Source organism: Quercus lobata, chromosome 7 (genome assembly GCF_001633185.2).
Source record: "Quercus lobata isolate SW786 chromosome 7, ValleyOak3.0 Primary Assembly, whole genome shotgun sequence".
Taxonomy (NCBI): domain Eukaryota; kingdom Viridiplantae; phylum Streptophyta; class Magnoliopsida; order Fagales; family Fagaceae; genus Quercus; species Quercus lobata.
Genome location: NC_044910.1, coordinates 41,839,327 through 41,853,553, shown reverse-complemented (window position 1 = coordinate 41,853,553; position 14,227 = coordinate 41,839,327). Strand labels below are relative to the sequence as shown.

Here is a 14,227-nt window from a genome sequence, read left to right as displayed (position 1 = left end):
TAATTCTCAATCGGTCGAGAAAGGCAGAACTTCACTTCCTTTCCTGCAATCAACTAGACTTCAAAACTTGAAACAACCTTATTTAAGCATTGCCTAAACATCTAGACTAGACTTGTTTTGTTCTCGGTTTGCCAACACAATACAACAATGATTCTAAATATTTAATTATAAATCTTTAGAACCTAACAATTTCCACCTTTGGCAATCCGTGACAAAACACACATACAACATGTAATGCTTAAATCAAATACAAATTATTGCCGTAATACAATTCTTACACAACTACTAACTATTAGTTGCTAGTATAGACAACAACTATAGAAAGAATTAACCTGTAATTTCCTGAAACACTAAAAACAAACCATAAATGCATGTGTGGAAAATGTAGTATAACAATCTAAATCAAAATTTGAAATTTGAATTCACAAAACATATAAATAGATAGTGAACACATCAATATGAATAACCTCATCATCATCAACTATCACAATCAATAAACACATCACATCAATGTTTGTGAATCCAAGACATACACAACAAAGATAAAGATATACAAATAAACACAAAAACCAAAAATAATATCCAAATACATTAAGCTGATATGCAAATACATCAAAACTCCCCCTAAATACAATAAGTTTACTCCCCCTATGTACAAAAAATCTAAAATCTACTCCCCCTTTTTGTTACGTATTACCAAAGGCAAACTTAGTCCTCAAAGGGTGGATGAAGTGGAAAAGCACTCCTATAGTCTGTAAAATCAGCTCTCAAAGATGCAACCTTCGTCAACAACTCATCAAGAAACTATCCATGAGCAGCCTTAGTAGTAATGAAGGATTGCATCATAGCATGGAGTGAAAGAGGAGGAGCAACAGTCGGATCAACATCCTCAACATCACCAGCAGGATCCACAGCAACAGTCAAATCCACAAATGTCCTCTTCAGTAGCAGGCATAGTACCAGAGGTAGTAGCAGCATCTCCTCATGGTCTTTTAGAAGTCTCAATGCTTTGCTCAACACTCTTCATTTGTGCTTGCCTCTGTCTAAGGTAGGTGGCTCCTATAGGGGCAGTAATATGCATTAACTCTAGGGGAGGAAAATCTAACAAACCTAAGAACCTCAAAATCCTAAAAATGAACATACGAAAGAATAACTTCTAACTCTTACTCTTACTCCTATAGAGATCAACAATGGTTTGTATAAACATGGATGGAAAATACATAAAACCATCAGTAATAAAAGCATAAAGGAAAGCACATCTCGCTATGGGAACAGTATGAACATGTGAAATGGGATAGATGTTATGACATATGATCCTTAAGTATTAAGAATTAAGCTCGGTGAACTCAAAAGAATTGATTCTTGGTTCAGAACCCCAAGAAACAAGACGACCACAAAGAAGGGACATCATATCATCAACTACAGGAAACTCAGTGTATGGGTATGTGGGTTTACGGACTAAAGGTACTCCTAAAGCCTCAAAAATAGTTTGTTTAGTGATGGTAAACTCTTGACCACGGATCCAGGAAGTCAAATAATGACCACCCGTGACCTCAGAATAGATAGAGAGGTTAGAGTAAAACTCTCTAATCAAGGCTACAGGAGGAGGATCAAACACCTCACACAAGGAAACCCAATTCCTAGACACAAAGTTCCTACAAATAGAAGGATCTAGTTCACTCAACACTATCTCCCTCTCACCCCAAATAGACCTATATTTTGTTAAGGTCTCATACGTTTCCTCACACTTAGCAGACAGAAAAAGATCTCTATCACCTAGTGCTAAACCTGAAGTGGAAGACACAGGGTTCCTATTGGCTCTAGTTTTGAATTTCCTACTAACCTTAGAAGCCATGACTAAGAATCAAAAAAACAAAAAAAAAAAACAAAACAAAACAAAAAACAAAAACAACAAAAAACAACCAAAAAAAAAAAAAAACAACAACAACAAAAAACAAAAAAAACAAAAAACAAAAAACAAAAAAAAAAAACAAAAAACAAAAAACAAAACAAAAAGCAAAAAGCAAAAAAAAAAAAAAAAAAAAAAAAAAAAAAAAAAAAAAAAAAAAAAAAAAAAAAAAAAAAAAAAAAAACAAAACCAAAAAACAAAAACAAAAACAAAAACAAAAAAAACAAAAAAAAAAACAATAAAAAACAAAACAAAAACTAAGGGTAGACTGCATAAGAGGGATTAGAGACAAGATAACATGCAATTTGAAAAACTATATGATGCATGATAGTTAAACTCATATGATGCATGATCTAATGCTTTTAAACAGTCCAAATTCATCACAATTTTGAAAATTGACAAAGGAAATTTAAGAATTTTTAGAAAATCCCCAATTTTGAAAAAACCTAATTCTCAAAAATCGTTATATTGACTAATTGAACAACCCAACAAGCATAAAACAAGTTATAATCACTCAATCCATCAATATCAAAAGCCAATTTCACAAAATCCCCAATTTCTCAAGAACTTAGAACCCTAATTTCGAAATTTCCAATTAAACACAAAAATTTTGAAATTAAAGTATGTGAAACATGTTTAAACAATGCATGAACAAAAACCCATGGTTCAAATTTGATAAAAAACAATCATCAAAAACCCCAAAATTTAAAACATGCGAAAATCCCTAAAAATTTCATGTAAAATGCATGTAATCGTGTAAAAAGATGAAAAAGAAAGGTTAAAAGTGTCTTACCTTAAGTGTATGAAGAAAACCTTTGAATCTTTGACCCAAAAAAAAAAAAAAATTTGAGAAGAGGGATCAAGAGAGGAATTGAAGAGATAGACAAAAAAAATTTCTTTAAAAAAGTCGGATCTGATTTCTATATGTTTTTAAAATTCGAAATCCAATCGATCAAGAGGAATCGAAATACACATGAAAATAGGCTCAACTGATCGAAAGGAATCGGGCAAGAATCCAAGGAACCCGAAACTTTTCTCCTTTACATTTCGATCGGTCGAAAAACAAGCTCGATCAGTCAAATTACAAAGAAACAAAAATTTTGAAAAAATCCTAGAAAAATTTTCTGCAAAATCATTTGAAAAACTGTTTTTATGATATGGCATGAATGTTCATGACTTCAAATGATCTTCAAAACCAAAATTTTCAAAGAAAGATTCAACTTGATCAAATTTCCTCACTCATTTCTTTACTCACACCCAAGAAAAAATGCATTAAACGCATCAAGAAATTTAAATTTGTGTTGGGAAATTTAGACCCCAGTTGATAGAATTAACAAGTTTTAAACCCAAGTTGTTAATTAGATTTATTATGAATAAAACGTGTTAAAACAAACAAACATCAATATCATGTCAAAATCATGCAGCGGAAAAATAAATAAGACAAGATATGATAACCCAAGAAAACCAATGAAACAAACTAGTTTCACAGTAAAAAACCTGGAGGGAAACTTTCCGAAAAAGCAATCCACTATAGAAAAGAGAAGTTTCAGATCTAGTACAAAATCTTTGTCCCTAGACTCTACAATCCCCGTAGATGAACTCATAGCAGAAATCTTCTACCGCTTCAGAACCTCTGAACTCTTCAATATATAAACGCCACCCTTTGATGCACGAATCCCAATATGTGACTAACCAATTGCGCAGATCCTAGTACGCGACTTCAATCACCAACTAGAGAAGGTTGTTGGTTGCAAAGTTCTTCACTTCATCAACAACGAAGATTAAGAAGCACTTGGTTACAAAACCCTAAGGCGCAAAAGACACATTAGCTTCTTTTAGAGAGAATAAGGCATTGGTCACCTTTTGCATCTATTCTTCTTGTATTCTCTTATGTGACGGCCTCTAAAATAAGCCTTATATAGGTCTAGGGTTATGAGAAAAGAAACCCTACACATACATGTCATCATGGGCTGAAAATCAGATCTAAAAAACTAAATTTGGTAAAGCTCGACAGATAAGGTGTCGAGCCAAGTGTCGAGAAACATCTCGATCGATCCACTAGGTGTTGAGAAGCTATCGAGAAGATAGAAACTTTCTCGATTGATCGACAAGCTATCGAGAAGGTGTCAAGATTGCGATAAGAAACACCTTAAGAGGCTCGATAGATAGCCTAACTGTTGAAAGGTGTCAAGTAGCTATCAAGCTATAAAAACTCTTCATCACATAAGTTTTAAAGTGACTATCACCTAAAGAATTACATCATATAACTCTCACATCTTCTAGAAAACACGCTTGCAACCATGCAATTTTTTTTTTTTCTTTTGAACCATATTTTTCTTTTTGTTTTTCATTTTGTTTCTTTTAACTAATGTACAATAACACCTTAAGAATTTTGCTATGCAAGTGCTACACCTTACCGAACACGGCTTTTATGATTTGCACACAGGTGTTCATGATTGGCGAGTAACAGTGGTGAGATGGTTATTTATGCATTTCTCCTAAAGATTTTTTAGTCCTTACAATCAAAAGTATGTGACTTCAAATCAAGAACATGTAATTTAAAACCATAAACAACTCACACAATATAAGCACTACATAGCACAAACTAGCAAAGTGCAGAAAAATAAAACTCATCAAAGCTAAACAAGGTACACAATCATGAAATGTAAATTTCATAAGCTAATCTTAATTACACCTCTTGAAGATGCATAATACCAAAAAATAAAAAAAAATAAAAAAAATTTTGATTTTCTATTTTTTTTTATATATTGTTAAAAAAAATGAAAAACATAAAACAAAACAAACTTAGAATGCAATGTATGAATGTTATGCAAATGCAATCCTAAAGAAAAAAAGTTTTGGTCACAAGAGATAGAAAGAATTTACACAAGGACCATGTCAGACAGACTCACTAAGATTGAATCTTTTGCATCTAGACCCTTTTAGATGCAAACTTGGAGTTGGGATTTGTCCTAATTTTAGTTCCAGGATTAGTATAAAGGTTAAGAACTTTCACCAACTCATGAATAATTGCAATAGGATCTTGTGCTTTTGGCACATACACTTTTTTTTTAGGAGATTTCTTTAAAGCTTGCAACTTAAAGTAATTTGGTCTAGTATGCCCAGCTCTACCACAAAAGTGACAAAACCATTGAGGTTTGTGGTTTTTCTTACTTTCAGATTGATTAGAATTTTTAGTTTTAGACTCACTCAGATCTACCCTAGTTCTTCTAGAAGCATGAACTACTTCCTTACGAACCTTAACTTCAAAAAGAGTTTGATGAACACCAGAAGATGATGTAGCAAGTGAAAAATTAGGATGATTCACTACAGTAGTAGATCCATTCTCAACAAAACCTAGTTTAGAGGTATAAGCTCTATCTATTTGTTCTCTAGCAACAGATAATTCTAATTCTAAACTTTTAACTTTTAACATTTTAAAGCAAAGACATGTTCTCAATCTTAACAGAGTTCAAGAGTTCATTAGCATCAAACAACTTTAGCAGCAAATTTTTCTTTTCTTGTTCAAGAGTGTTTATCTTTTTCAACCCTAATTCAATAGTCATAGCATCTTTAGCTGCTATCTTGCAAAGCTTGTTGTAAGCTTCCTGCAAATCTGCATTCTCAAAGAGTTTCCCATCAGAAGGGTTCTCATCAACAGTCTCAATTTCACTTACTACAACAGTAGCAGTGAAAGCCATGAAGTTTCCTTCTCACTTTCAGACTCTTAATCAGAAACTTCATCATCACTCAAAGTAACAGCCATAGCCTTACCTTTTGATCTCAAGAAAGTTGGACACTTAGATTTCAAATGATCGTAACCCTGACAGCCATAACACTGTTGTCCTAAAGAATTATTTGAAGATTGACCTACTTTTTCTTTTAATTTTTCAGCATTATTGTTTTTGGCAGTGTCATTCTTCTTCACATTCTTAATATCAACATTGTTTCTATTTCTTGCCCTCCTATTATTATTTCTCAGAAAATTTCTAAAGTTATAGGAAAGATAAGCAATCTCAGTAGATAAGAGTTCATCATCAAATCCACAATAATCAACATTATCAACAAATTTCAAAGCCATAGATTTGGATTTATTAGTTTTTGGTAAATCAAATTCATATGACTGAAGAGATCTTATAAGTTCATCTACAAGGATAAAGTCAACATCTTTATTTTCAGTTATGGCAGTCACTTTGGGTCTAAAATCCTTAGTCAAAGATCTATGATTTTTTCAAACAATTTTAGGTTAATCATAAACTTCACCCAAATTAAAATTAGAATTGACAATATCGTTCAACTTAGCATAGAATTCATTAAAAGACTCATCATCAGACATTCTAATACTTTCAAATCTAGATGTCAACTGCTGCAGTTTATTAATTTTTATTGCCTTAGTGCCTTAATGCACTGTTTGCAAGATGTTCCATGTAGTGTGAGCAATCTCCACATTTGAGATTCTCTTAAATTCTTCCATAAACATAGCATTGAATATCGCATTCATAGCCTTGTTATTGAAGCTTGTTGCTTCCTTTTGGGCAGTAGACCATTCACCAGTAGTAGTGGTTGGTCTTTACCAACCGTTCTCAACAGACATCCACACTCTATCATCAACGGATTTCAAGAAAGCTTTCATCCTTACTTTCCAATAAGCATAATTATTTCCATCAAAGTGTGGGGGGATCACAAGAGAGTGACCGTATTCCATGACAACAAGGGTCAAGGATCAACTCTAGGTTAAGAACCCATAAACAAGAACTAACCTGCTCTGATACCACTTGTATATTCATTTAGACCCCTTAAACAGATTGTTTAACCTAATTTATTAACCAAGTGATTACTTAGATTAATTTTCAGATCTAGGTTAAACACAAATAAATCATATCATGCAAAGATGTTAAAAAGTAAATAACACTACAATATAATGACCTTGGAAAACCAATGAAACTAACCATTTCAATGTAAAAACTTAGGGAGGATTTGACCTACCTATCCTCAAGATAAAGTAAATCCACTAAAAGAGAATTGAAGTTTTTACAATCAAATTTAACCCTAAATCTATTGCTAACTCATGTAGTAACTTACTGAAGTGATTACTTACTGAAGTGATTACTTAGATTAATTTTCAGATCTAGGTTAAACACAAATAAATCATATCATGCAAAGACGTTAAAAAGTAAATAACACTACAATATAATGACCTTGGAAAACCAATGAAACTAACCATTTCAATGTAAAAACTTGGGGAGGATTTAACCTACCTATCCTCAAGATAAAGTAAATCTACTATAAGAGAATTGAAATTTTTACAATCAAATTTAACCCTAAATCTATTGCTAACTCATGTAGTAATTTACTGAGACAACCACGTGCAAGCTCCGAATTCATGTACTCTTTCTCTCCTTAGATTTACACCAACACAAGCACCCTTACTTGTGACTTTGAGATCCCACTCAAAGGTTTCATATCACCTTCACTTGTTGATCTTGATGTAGCAACTATGTTCTACCAATGTTTGATTGTAGTTTTGGCTCTGGTAAATTCTTGTGTAGTTAGAAGGTATGAAACCTCTCAAATCTCACAAAGAGTAACACACAAGTCTTCTTCAGCACCCTCAAAACGTGGCTAGGTTTTCCCTTTTATATGTGGAGAAGTTTAGATGAAACCCTAAACATTTTTGTAGACTTTGAGCCTATTTAAAAATTCTACAAAAAAACTATACCTGAGATTTTCAATCAATCAAGCCTAATTCTCGATTGGTCAAGAAAGGCAAAACTTCACTTCCTTTTCTGTAATTAGCTGGATTTCAAAACTTGAAACTAACTTTTTTAAGCATTGCCTAGACACCTAGACTAGACATGTTTTGTTCTCGGTTTACCAACACAATACAACAATGATTCTAAATATTTAATTCTAAATCTTTAGAACCTAACACATTATTTTCTAAAATTAAAGAATTTGTTTCAATTATATGCAGAAGCATAAAATCATTGAAATTAATCCTTCCAAATAGAATCTATTAATTTGTATATGTGACAACATTGGATTAAAACCCGATAAAATATTGCTATTGCACCATGCAATTACCTCTTAGTTATGAGAGAGAAATTAAAAAAACCAATCACAGACCCACATGATGTGTGGGAATAAATAATTATTTTTTATTATAATATAATGTATAATTTTTCTCTAAAATTTTTTTATGATAATTTGTTTTCCCTAAAAATTAAACAATTTATATTCAGTCCAATTAGGTCTACTTCAGTCCCATTCGGTTTAATTTGATCCACTCATTTCAATTCAATCCACTCGGTCAATTTTTTATTCCCCTTAAGTCCATTTTAGACTAATTGGGCCTCAAATTGATTATTTTTGTAGGTTTTCTTTTTAAGTTTAGCTCAAAAAAAAAATTTCTTAATTTTTGGGTTGAAAAGTATGATATTTTATTATATTTGGGCTAAATTCTTTAGTTTTGAGTTAAAAAAAAAATACAAAGAAAATACTAAAATAGACACTAGAAATAAGAAATATGAGCCTTAAATGCAATAAAAATGATAAATATTCAAAAGTCAAATTCAGTCCACATTGGTTCTATTTGGTCCATTCTATCCTCTTTGGTCCAATTTGATTCTATTCGGTTCTGTTTAGTCCATTTTGTCGACTAAAGTTCTATTTGGTCCAATTAAGTCAATACAGTCTTATTCAGTCCACTTATGTCCAATTTGGTCTATTCAGTCCACATTGACCCTATTCTGTTCATTTTGGTCCTATTCGGTCCATTCTGTCCACTTTGATTCACTTTAGTCCTATTCGGACCATTCAGTCCACTTTGCTTTTATTTAGTTTATTCTGTCTACTTCGTTCCTATTCAGTCCGCTTTGGTCCAGTATGTTCGCTTCGGTCCTATTTCTATCCAATATGGTCCCATTCGGTCCATTATGTCTACTTTGGTCCTATTCAGTCCACGAGAATAACATTTTCTATGTGAAAAACCTATGAATGGAATAAAAAAGAGAATTGTAAATTTATAATAAGAGGAGGGGAATAAGAAAAGTAAAAAATAGAGGAAGATAAAAAGATAGAAGAAAAGTGATATTAAGGTAGATAGTAGTGGGGAGATGAAAAGGTAAAAGGAAGAGGAAAAGTTAGAGAAAGTATAACAATAAGTTGAGAAATTAATAAGAAAAAAAATTAAAAAGAATGTTGGAAATAGGTGGATGATGTGGTCATTAATGTGGCTTAATAGGAGCATAATAATAATAAATATTACGCTTCAGCTTTATGTGTGTGTGTGTGTAACTGTAAAAAAGTTGAATGTTATTTACTTATTTATTTTGAATTTAAGAGCTGAGATTAAAAGTGACTTTTGAAACTTTTAATCTGACTATTGCACCGAATCTCAATCCTCGAGTGGATTTTAGTCAAAACAAAATAAATGGGATGGAAGCCTAAAATCAATCAAATATTAACTTCGCCAATCATGCATCCAGTGCCTTTCTTGTAAACAATCCCTTACTAATTTGGTTATTCCAATTTACATTTTCAACTCAAAAGTCAAAAGCAAAGGTTCAAATATATACATATGAATGAATGATACAGGAATTGATTTGTATCAAAGTCAATTTTTTGATGGAATCAATAAATTTTTAACTTGCCAATCACGCTTGGCTTTCCTTCAAAATACAAACCCTACCTTTCCTATATATAAATTCCCCCTTTCTTAACTTATTTGGTAATTCCAACTTATATTTTTTACTCAAAAGCGAAGGTTCAATGCCTGGCGAAGCTTTCTTCACCATCCTTCTTCTCTTACTCATTACAGGTAACTGATTGATTCGCCCTTCTCTTTTCTTTTTCTAAATGGTAGTATATCACAGATATGTGTAAATTTTAAATGCACCTTAATATTGATATTTATGAGGAGACAATGTATTGACTTTTATCAAGATCACACTATCTAAGTGGTTTAGGCAAACTGGCAAAGTGATATCAACTTATCACGTACAAAGTTCTTGAGCGTATCAAGTTCAAGTATGGGGTGAGGTTTTAATGTTTTAACCAAAAAAAAAAAAAGAAGGTATGAGGGGATCGAGTAAAGTAGTAATTTTCACACTCATTTAGTGTACAAATTCCATGCACATTATTTATTTCTCGTTTTAATTGTGGATATGAAGATGTATACTTGAAATTTGAAACACTATTTTTCAAAAGTAATATATACTTTCTAAGTTTGAAACAATATTTTTCAGGTGGACAGTCAACAGTAACCTTCAACTATGAGAACCAATGTGATAGGCCAAGAATGTATTGACCTTTTGTGATAAATTAACCAATTAATTTAGCCAAGTGAAATTAATTAAATTCAATTACATGCAATGAGTGTGGTAGCACAAACAAATCACCAAATAACTAAATGCAGCGAATATTAAATTTGACACAGGTGATTTGTTTACAAATGGGAAAAACCACCAAGACAAAACCCCACTAGGTGATTTTAAGGTTGCCACTCCCGAGAATCCACTATTATCACAACAAGCAGTTACAAGTAAAGGAATCTCAGTACGTTATTCCAACCAACAGTTGAACCCTTACTCCAATACTCAATTGGACTTATTCTGTAGTGACAATCTCTTCTTTTCAATGCAAGGCTTATAGTACGTGACTAACCAATATGATGCATGGATCCCAGTACGCGGCTTACTCCTTTGCACGAATCAAAGTACGTGACTAACTCCACGACAACCCTTTGATTATTGTAGTTGATTCGCAGCAGTTTCACATAGAAACACCAATAAGATCTTTAATGTTGGTACAAGAGACTGCTTGGTTACAGAATCCAAAGGCGTACAAGAAATGCAACAATAACTCTTTCTTCTGTAGGAGGAGGCTAAGGTTTCAAAAAGAAAACCTTATGAAGCTCTCTAGGGTTAGGTTTTTCTTTTTCCACCTCCTTTAAATAGGAGCTTAATGGGCTCTCCTATTCCAAATAGGTTTACACAAACCTTGGGCTATCCTAATCCAATAAGAATTATACAAACCCATAAACCTTGGGTTTTCCTAGTCCTATAAGGATTATACAAACCCATAAATAAATAGTCTTTTAGAATAAAAATGTTGCAAGCTATAGTCTGAATCCAGTAAGCTCGATAAATCGAGACATGTGTCGAGTTTTAATGAATCTCGACAAATCGAGCTTCTATCGAGGAGATATCGAGACCTGTAAATTGCACTTTTCTTGAGCAACTCTTGAGTAATCTCCATGTCTTCAATTTAACCACTTGTAATGATCATCTTGAACCTACTTAGATTTACCCAAATACAAGTAAAGTGCATTTTATCAAAAGATATGTCAATTACATAAAAATATGTCTTTAACACAATGCACTCAGTCAATATGGTTTGGTGCCACTGTTAGGTTTTGAGTTTGTAATGTTGGCAAACCATGATAAAAACTAAGTCTTATTGGTTTAGAATGATCTACATTAAAGTCCAAGACAAAAAACTTAAGTTCGGGATGAAAAAAAAAAAAAAAAAAGAGTTACAATCTATTTCATTCGATTGGTACTTGATCAATCGAAAGTCATTTGATTGGTACTCGATCGATTGAAAGTCACATATCAATAAAAAATTAGCAAACGTAAAAAGCCTATAACTTGGCCATTTGAAACCCAAATCACAAGCCATTTTTTCCAGTATTTAAAGGACATTATAAGCTAACCCTAGAAAGGGTTTTTAAGACTTTTCAGAGAGAGAAGAGTGTGCCTCTTTTGTATCTAGAGTTTTGTACCCAAAAAACTCTCTCATATCTTCTACCGGTGTTATTCCTTGAAGTATCTAAAGATCTGATGTTGCAGAAGTTACTGCCTTCTCTAGTCATCAAAGGTGTTGATGATCTAAACCTTCAAGGGTGGTCTTGGAGTCACAAACAGAAGAGTTTGTACTTTTTATCACAAGTGTGGATGCTTGTGTTGCAAAGGCCTAATAGAGAAGGAGTTCGTAGATTCGAAGCTTACACGTTGTCATATCAGTAAGTTCTACATGTGGTAGTAATAGAATGTTAATGGTCTAAGTCTTATTGTAAACTTCAATTCTCTATAGTGGATTTGCTTTTTACCTTAAGAATAGTTAGGTTAAATCCTTCCTAAGTTTTTTACCGGTTTGGTTTTCCTAGGTCATCATATCGTTTTGTTCTTTATATTTCCACTGCTTTATATGATATGATTTTATTGTTTTAACCTAGATCTGAATAATAAACCTAAGTATTCACTTAGTTAACTAATTAGGTTAAACAATCTAATTTACAGGGATCTAAAAACTAATAGCCACCCCATCAATAATTGGCAATAGTGATCTGAGTTCACTTCAGGAACTTCAAAATCACTCCAAATGCCTGATCAATGGAAGGTTTTCATTTGGGGGAGGACCAAGTGCAGCCTCAATGCCTCAAATTATTTTTCATGTGAAACTGGAGATTGTGGTGGCAACAAAATTTGCCAATGGCCAGTACCCAATTCCCTAGTGACCATGCTTAATTTCACTATTAACCAGCCAGTACAAACCAATCCCCTTGTGGTCTCCTATGAACTGAACTTGAACCACGGGCATAACGTGCTGGTCCGGATCCAACCCATTGGTGAGTCTCTAGTTGGTGGTTCTGGACCATGCTCCGTGGTGGATTGTGCTCAAGATTTTAGCAATGTGTGCCCACCTAACTTAGTGGCCAAGGGCAAGGATGGTCGCTATGTTGGTTGTCTTGGTGCTTGTGATGCTTTAAAGGATCCAAAACATTGTTGCTTTGGAAATTTTGCTAATCCACAGACTTGCCAGCCTAATGAGTACTCAAGTCTTCAAGAAAGCACGTGGTCTAGCCCACACTTATCCTGGTGATAATCAACCTCCAATTTATAGTTGCAGTGGGGCAGCGAGTTTCAGTATCACCTTTTGTCCCGCATAAATTAGCCATGTTTGGTTTTTTTTTTTTTTTTTTTTGTTGGGGGGGGTGGTCTTTTAATTTGGTAGAATAGAACAATGCGGCTGTTTTGTATCTTGAGTCTTGACAAAGTAAAAAATTCTTGAAAAGGAATATTGAGTAGATTCAAATGTTACAATGGTGTGAATTGTGCAATTTCTATACTTCTAATGAGATGAATGAGGTCACATTAATGTGAATGATCAATAGTATTGAAATCTTTTAAAACTTTACAACTTGTTCGTATTGGGAAGCTTGGTTGGGCTCAATAGACGTCAACGTGGGTGTGATAACCATGACCAAAGAAAATGTTAGGTCAAATGCATGTGTATCCCAAAATGAATACTCAATTGACAATATTTTACCCATACATCTAGGCTTTTACAATTTAAAATCACCCCTTGATTATTTAAGGATCAACTCAAGAAAACCACAATTTAATAAAATACTTGATTATTCAAATGAAATTTGAATTACATTGTCTTACAAAAAAAATTGCAATACTATTTGAATTACGTTGTCTTACAAAAAAAATTACAATACTATCACTCTTAATTACGCTATAAAAAAAAATGAAAACTAATTTAGTCCGAAGGAATATGTTAGCTAAAGATGTTTGTGAACATTATAAGCAACTTCCCGTGAATGTGATTCACGCGTTATGGCTACCGTCCTGGAGTTTTGGTTGTATGGGACTCTGATCCAACGTGAGGTTTTCGCCAAGTTAACCACTTCTCCAAGTTTTTTTTTTGAGAAAGTCCTAGTTTTTTGATTTGGTGCAACACATAATTGAGGAAAAAAAATGGATTTGGATGTTTTTGCAATTGGTTCTGTAGAAATAGACTTTCAAGTAGAGGACAAATATTTTCCTATTAATGATGTGATCCTGATGGCAAAACAATTCCTCTCTGATTTTATTTGGGCCATCCCAGTAAAATCTTCTACTCCCACTGCCTTAAATCCAGATCCGGTTCGTTGGTCTCCTTTGATAAACCCTTTAGTCAAAGTTAAATTTTGATGGTGCAGTGTTTAAGGAATCTAGAGAAGCAGGGATTGGGGTGGTTGTACGAAATTCTCAAGGCTTGTTTTTGGTGTCTATGAAAGAGAAAATACTCATACTCCACTCAGTTTCTGATGCAGAATTCATGGTAGTAGTGAGGGCTTTTAAGTTTCGCTCAAGATCTCCGTCTTTCATCCATTATTTTAGAGGATGACTCCGAAGTTAATATTAAAGTTCTTAGTGATGAAGATGAATCCTTCTCCTCCAATCCTATGGTCACCTCATATCGTTGAGGCTAAATTATTTACACTTACCTTTTGTGCTCTTAGTTTTTCTCATATTCGTATATAAG

At 33.1% G+C, this 14,227-nt stretch overlaps 1 pseudogene; it reads left to right on the top strand.

The window, feature by feature from the left end:
* Window positions 1-12,292: 12,292 nt before the first annotated feature.
* LOC115952064 lies at window positions 12,293-12,860 on the top strand (annotated as a pseudogene).
* The last annotated feature ends 1,367 nt before the right edge of the window (window positions 12,861-14,227 follow it).